Raw genomic sequence first — 7,686 nt, forward strand, 5'->3', positions numbered from 1 at the left:
AAAATCTTCCTTTCTTAATGTTCTCGTCTTTGGGTTATAAAAGTCCTTAAAGTCTAATAAAATGTTACAGCTGAAGTGTGAACAACCTCATGAAGTTACTGATTTAACTCTCCGATAAGCAGCGCAGCTTGTTGGCATTCGTGACAGCGGGGTCAAAGGTCAAACCATAATAAATGTGTAACAATGATGGCCAGAGGGAGAGAGAGAGCGCTTGTGTGTGTGTGTGTGGGAAGGGAATAAGAAGCAGTCATGTGTAAAACACAGAGAGGAGGATTATCTGGGACCAGGCAGTGCTCTCTCACACACACACACACACACACACACACACACACACACACACACACACACACACACACACACACACTGTAGCCTGAGCAGTTAATACTGAACAAGGTGTGATGAAAGCTGCTTTCTACAGTAGCGAGGTGCACTATGAAGTCAGACATCGCATCCGTTTTCTCGAGTAAATAAACAACCATCAGAAAAACACAAGCATCCGGTCACACACACACAGACACACACACACAGGTCTGAAACAGAACTTTAAAGTAAAAGATTTTCATTTACTCGATAGTTGTATTCTTTTATTTTTTAATCTGGCTGGTTTGATGTATTTGAGATTGAAGACTGGCGGCTTTCTTCGCTTTCTGTTGCCGTTCGTCATTTCTTTTAGATTAAAAATGCTACTCAAAAATCACTTGATAAGCCAAGAAAATACAAATGATTACAGAAGTTAAACCAGGACCGTCTGCGTCGGGGTTGCTCAAAGATCCAGCGGACACGCTTCCCTCCAAACCGTTCAGAGTGCATCGTTTAAATATTGTGGTTTGACTCAGACAGATAAAACAGAAAAGCCTCTCTCGTTTTCTTTCCCATAATCATTTTCATCGAATGGGACTTTTTGAAACACATGAAGCTATCGTATTTACAGGATCTCCTCGAAAAGCTGACACGGTCCCTGTGGTTTTTACATTAGTGTTTCATAATTTGAGAAGAGACCAACTGAATTAAATCCTGCTAAACTAATGAAACTAGATCAAATAAACCATTCTAAACTTAATTAGACTAAATTAAAGTGAACTAAACTAAATAAAGTTAAAAACACACACATTACAAACTGCTTCCTTACTAATTGTGGGTGTTTGGGTCTCCTCTTGGTCTCAAATTGAGGATTAACTACTCTAAACCAATTAAAATGAACTAAACTAAAAATAAAAAGTCTTCAGAAACTGAACAAATTGAACAGATTGAGAAAGACTGCACTAAACTAAACTAGGATCCAACTAAAATAAACCATGCCAAACAAAATAAACTGAACTTAACTAAACTCGACTTAACTGCCATCCAGGTCGAACGTGGTTTCCTGCTGTTTATGTTAGTGCTTTCATTTTTAATTGCTGATATGACCACTTCTGGATTTCATATGTGAGGTGTTTCTTTGTTTACCCTCTGTGTGTGCGTGCGTGTGTGTGAGCACTTTTACTAAATTGTCTTTAATCGGTGCAGCAGCGCTCCAGCATCAGAAAACCTCCCCTGAAACTCGAGCTCGCTGCGGCCGTGACTCAGACCTACTCTCTGACTCAGCGTGACAAAATTCCTTTGAATCCATTGCACACACAGAAATGCAGTCAGGCTCCTCCTAAAATATGCTTATATTTAGCACTGATTCATGATTGCAGCTCATGCATGGAAACAGCACTGAAATGCCTGCCTAATCAAACCGGATGAACCCAGCTCCAATGGAGTGTCTGAAGAGGGAGGATAAACAAGGTCATGACTGCCGGTGCCTTCTGGGAACGAATGGACAGGAAGAGTGAGCAAACATGCGGCCACTCTTCTCGCTGTCTGGACGGACTTCCAGTGAACTGGAAGTTACTTCACTTCAGCCCAAATTGCTCTTTTTTATCTCTCATTGAACCCACCCACATTTGGTCTTTCTGTGTAACATGTTGTTCTTGACATTTTCTTATTTCTTCTTCCCACTGCTTCAGTCTGAGTGTGCTGACACAGTCGCAGCGTGGCCAGCGCTGGGAAACCAAACCTCTGTGCACACACTACACATTCGAGCTCTGCTCAGCTTGGGTCAATACAAACAAAATCTCTCTCCCCCTCATTTTCTCTCTCACAGAGCCTCAAACAATGGCACACAAAACAAGACGAACACAATAGTAAATGCTCTGTAAATAAGTAGGAATGAGATAAAGACAGTGGAAGAAGAAGAAAAGTATACTTTGTCCTGCAATGAAGCTCCTCACTGAAACGTTCCCCTTCTCTCTGGGGTTCATTCGCTGTCCGTGTGCAGCAAGATCTCCGTCTAAATAAATAAATAAATCTGGGTAAATTCCCAGATGATTAAACATGCAACTATTTTGCTGGCAATAACTGAAATGAGTAAAGAAAATCAACAACCTATTCATGGGGGGGGGTTATATTGGCTGGGTCTGATTATTGCGGGGGGGCATAACCCCCCTAACCCCCCTGGAAATTACACCCCTGATGTGCAGGCTCTTTCAGTGGACATCAGTACATGTAACTGTCAAATGTTATAAGAGTAAATGTACTTCAGTGAAAACCCACAACATCAACTCGAACATGACAAATGAACATCTGTGACATATCTTACACATCCCTTTATTAAATATATATATATATATATATATATATATATATATATATATATATATATATATATATATATATCTCCTCTGAAATGATCGAACGTTGCACATCTCCACACTGCCCTCTGCTGGCTGCCAGTGGACACCACAAATACAGAGAGGATTTTCTTATCTTTTTGCACAACAGACTGTTTATATTAAGATTCTCTTTGTCTCTGCTATGCTGTTGTAGAGTTGGCCTTTTCTCCCTTGCCTCATGCGCACTTGCTCTTGCTCACTGAGTGGCTGTCTGAGGAGCTCTTGTTGACATTGAACAGTTACTTATTATCAGTATGAGGAAGAGAACAGAAGGAGATAACGGGCACTGTCTCCCAATCACTGACCGGGAGAAAAGGAAAAACTAAAGAGAAGCAGGAGGCCGTGTTTTGAGAACAATGCTTTCTTTTTCCACATCCTTCTCTTTTCTTGTGAGTGTGAGTTGAATGTATTGTGCGCATGCATAAAAGCCCGCATGCATGTGAGTGTTTTACGACAGCAGTTGTTGGTCACTGCGTCTTCACTGTTCAGCACAGCAACACTGACTCATTTATTCGTTTACGCAACAATTTCACTTCATTATTCAAAGAGTCGCCAAATACTGTAATCCGTGTCAGGAACACTGACAGATCACCAGCTGTTTCCTGTGACGACTTAGACTCCCACACTGATATGAGCTGCAAAGCATGCACGGTCATAGATGATCAGTGAACAGGTGACAACTACCACACTTATCCTGGATGTGCTTTAAATCAGCCTCATCCCCAAAGTGAAAAACAGCCCACTAATATGATCTAATTCTGAAAATTATCAATAAAAAGTTGTGACGATCCTGTTTTCTGTCTCTTTGGCTCTCTGATGTTTTTTAGCTGATGATAGGTTCGTCATCATCTTTTGTGTTCCCATTCTGTCCCTCCAACCTCTGTCTTTGTGTCAGGTTCATATGTCGTATGTTAGAGTTAGTCATTTCCTGTTTTATTTTGATAGTCTTTCACTCCATGTCCATTATGTTCAGTTTTGCTTTGTGTGCCTCATTAGTCTGTGATTAGTTTGAGCTGTGTTTGTCCGCCTGCGTGCATACATACTAGCTCACTCTTTTGTGTTATCCCTTGAGTGCTTCAGGTCCGATTGCTGCCTGCCACACAGCCCACTTTGACACATTTCCTGCTGTTTGGTTCAGTGAGAACCAAACGGTAGCAGCTCAGAATATTCAAGAAAAGTGAAAACAGAGCCTCATAATGAGGAAGAAAGCTGATGTAGGTGACTTTGAGTGCAGCACGGTTGATGGTGAGATTTTCCCACACAAACATTCCCATGGTTCACAGAGAATGGACCCAAAAAGAGAAAACGTTCAGTGAGCAGCAGCTCTCTGAGAGAAAATGCTTGATGCCAGAGAAGAATGGCCGAGCTGCTTTGAGCTGATAGGAACAGTAACTCATCTCTGAATAAACACATCTAACCTCGAAGCAGCAGAAAACCACACTGACTCACATGGGCTCACTACAACTCAACGACATGAGACTGGAAGAAGTTCCTCGGTCTGATGAATCTCGATTTCTGCTGTGACATTCGGCAGGTCGAATCAAAGTTTGGAGTAAACGTCATAAAGGCACGGATCCAGGATCGTTAATGCTAATCATAATCATAAATACTTGTCACAGTCTGGCTGAGGCAGACTGTATGCGTTTGCAAAAGAGGACTCAAACGCAGACCAAAAACAAACGTGACGTGGATTAACAAAAAACAAGCCGTTTATTAAGGCTAGCAAAAACGGTACAAACAAAGTAAACAAAAACCTAAACTCGGTGAACAAAAACTAAAAAGGCTAATGAGGGAAGTGGGAACACATGGGGAAACAGCTGACACACATGAATGTAACAACGTCACAAGGGGAGATTAAAACTAAAAATATTGAAAAGAGGACCCCTTCAAAATAAAACAGGAAACATAATGAGACGCAGACATGAGAACATGAATCAGAATCAGAATCCTTTATTTCCCCTAGGGAGCAATACTTGACAACATAAGACACACAGACATGAAACACATGAAGGGCAAGGGAGACTTAACAGGGGTTGAAAACACAAGGGGAAACTAAAAGGCAAATGAACGTAGAGAACCTAAATAACTTAAACATACCATAAACAACAGAATAAACCAAAACTCCAAAACGCTGGGTCAAAAGACCCAGGATCGTGATAATACTACAACATACCGACAAGTATGGTAGCCGTTGAACGTTTTAGATTCAAGGATGCATTACTGAAAAGCTGGGCTAAAGTAGGCCTGTTGATAAAGACGTGAAAGTGTTGGCTAAAATGGTATCAATAAAAAAAAGGCTCTAAACATAATGATTAAAATGAGTAAATAGTTGGTTGTAATCGCAGGTCAGTGGTTCTTGGTTTCTGTCTCTGTGCTTCTCCTGTGTTCCTTGTGTTGCGTCTAGTTTAGTTTTGTTTTCACGTCTGTGCTTCTCATCGTTTCAGTGTCAAGTGTTTCCTGTTTTACTTTGACAGGCTGCAGTTTTGATTACCCCGGTCTCGTTGTGTGGGATTTCTCACAGCTGTGCTCTGCTCCTGTGTCTCATTCTCTCGTTATCCCTCTGTGTGTTGAGCCCCTTGTCGTCCTCTGTTTGTTGCTGGATTGTCTGTGTATTACCTTCTTTGAGTTCCTGGTCTCAGGTTTTCATGTTCTGTGTTTCACGTCTCAGGTTTTTAGTTCCTTTGTATTACTTTGCAGTTGTTCCCAGTTTAAGTTTTGTGTAGTTCTTAGTCACTTTCTCCTTTGATTTTTATTGTGTTCCTGCCACCATTAAAGTCCATTCGTCAGTGTCTGCAGTTGGGTCCACACTCTCTCCACTCCACAAGTTTATTAGCATTCATTTATGCACAGCTCTCTGAAGTGGGTTTAGGGTTAGGGTGGACAAACATCTCCGCTTTGATCCTGTCTGTCCAAAACAAGCCTGGTCAGCCTTTTTCTGACTATTTGTGACTATGCTGTCGTTATCTTTAACCTTTAACATGCTAACAGAGGCCTGTAGACTCGGAGATGGATCTCTTTTTACAGTTTCTCTGAGCGTTGCATGGTCTAACTATGTTGCGAGGTCCACTTGTAACTGTGCTAAATGATTTCCACTGTCTATTAGGCTTTCTCACTGCAGCCTGATAGACTTCATATTGTTTGGAAATGGCCTGATAAACCTCCTTGGTGTCATGTTAGCTCACACCTGAATCCTCCAGACCTGCAAAGTGTCGCAACTTTTGCTTTCATAGAGTGCTCATACTGACGTTCGTAGTCAAATACAATTACCAGCTGTGTTGTACTCTCTTAATTCTTACAGAGGTCGTAAAGTTGTACTTAGGGCTCCGTACAGGCCTGTGAAAAACTATGTGAAAACCTTTTTTTTCTGTATATACACTGTGAAAAGCGTTACTCATCGAGGTTAAGACACCCACCATGAACTGTAATGTGGAAAAAGCAGCTGAGGACCTCTGTTGTATCTCCCTCTTGTTTCCTGTCATCTATGCACGATTGGTATCTGGTAAAATCAAAACAGGAACACGCTGCTTATGGACTGAACACATTCTTTGTGGTCCAATGAGCTTCACGCCAGAAACTTGGAAGTCAGTTATTAATGTAATCGCAATGAAACCACGGTTAAACGAGTGGAAACACAGCCAATGTAAAAGTCATTATTATTTCAACGGCTGACATGTTTAATTTACTCAGTTAATCTGGAATGATCGTCTTGCCTGTGATATTTGTTTCCGAGTCACATTTTCATATATTGGTGCACTTGTAGAAGAAATGTGATTTTTAAGATGCATTACAGATGCTTTACGGTGACACCAGCATAACAAAGGCCTGATGTTCAGTGTGTGGTGTGTACATAGGTCTAACCATAGCTCATTTTCATACAATATGGAAATGAGATTCCTAGAAACTTGAAAGCACAACAGCGTGCTTTAGAAATGGCGTCTTTTTGAATGCTTCTGTGGATGGAAAATTACATTATGCTTTATGGTGTTATGACAGTGAGCTAAGAGTCAATCAACTTTTAAATAAGAGATGAAGGAGCAATCACAGAAGGAGGCGACTGGGACTGATGAATGCTGCAGACTCTGTTCTGGTAAAGTAAAGCTGCTCTGCTGCTACTGTACCTCTAGTCTACTCACAGCACACATACTTACACTAACACACAAACATTCACATTTTGCAGAAAAGCATGCATGCATATGTGAGCTTCCACACAAACACAGACATGTGTAACACACTGCAGGACAAGCAGGCTTTTGGGTCTACTGCATTATTAATAAAGTGCAAGGTGCTGTATGTGACAATATTAAATGTCTAAGGGCCCTGCTACAAAACTGCTGCAGCACCTGCTCAATTTTTCAGGTAATAAAGAGCAGAGTTATGTTGACTGGATATAAAATCTGAGCCAAAAAATATCGTAAAAACTGTAAAATCTCTTACCTCAATGCAGAATCTGCTTCCCTGTCAACACAGGAGTTATGAGCAGAGCTGTCCACTTGCAGCTCTTCCGCTATGTTTCATGTTTGCATCATCCAGCTAAACGCATGCAAACATCACATGTGGTAGACCAGGCCCCAAATTTCTGTGTTTTCAAATGATGCAGTTTGGAAATATGCACAGCACACGAGAGAGGGCTCCAACTCAATATTTGTATGTGTTTTAGCAAATTGTGGTGTAAAATATTTTTTTTATGTCTTACATTGTCGATTTGACCATGATCTGGATCTTAGCATATGTGGTTATGTTATGTCCACGTGACAGTCCTCATTAAGCAACACGTAGCATTCAATTGCTGTATCACACATGGCCACCAGAGAGCAGCACAATCTCTCTTCTAAAGGAAAAGAAAAGAGGGGGGGACACCTGAGGTAAACTGAAATGAATAAGAAGCAACTTCAGGACATAACAGCTGTATTAGGTAAGGTCTGGTTAGTGCTGCATGAACCAGGATTAATATAGTAGAAACAAGTAAACCAACATGTGTATGTGTGTATGT

The sequence above is a fragment of the Copadichromis virginalis genome, linkage group LG23 (assembly GCF_057382275.1).
Source record: "Copadichromis virginalis isolate Kocher_CV1m ecotype Utaka linkage group LG23, C_Virginalis_male_GT1.1, whole genome shotgun sequence".
Lineage (NCBI taxonomy): Eukaryota > Metazoa > Chordata > Actinopteri > Cichliformes > Cichlidae > Copadichromis > Copadichromis virginalis.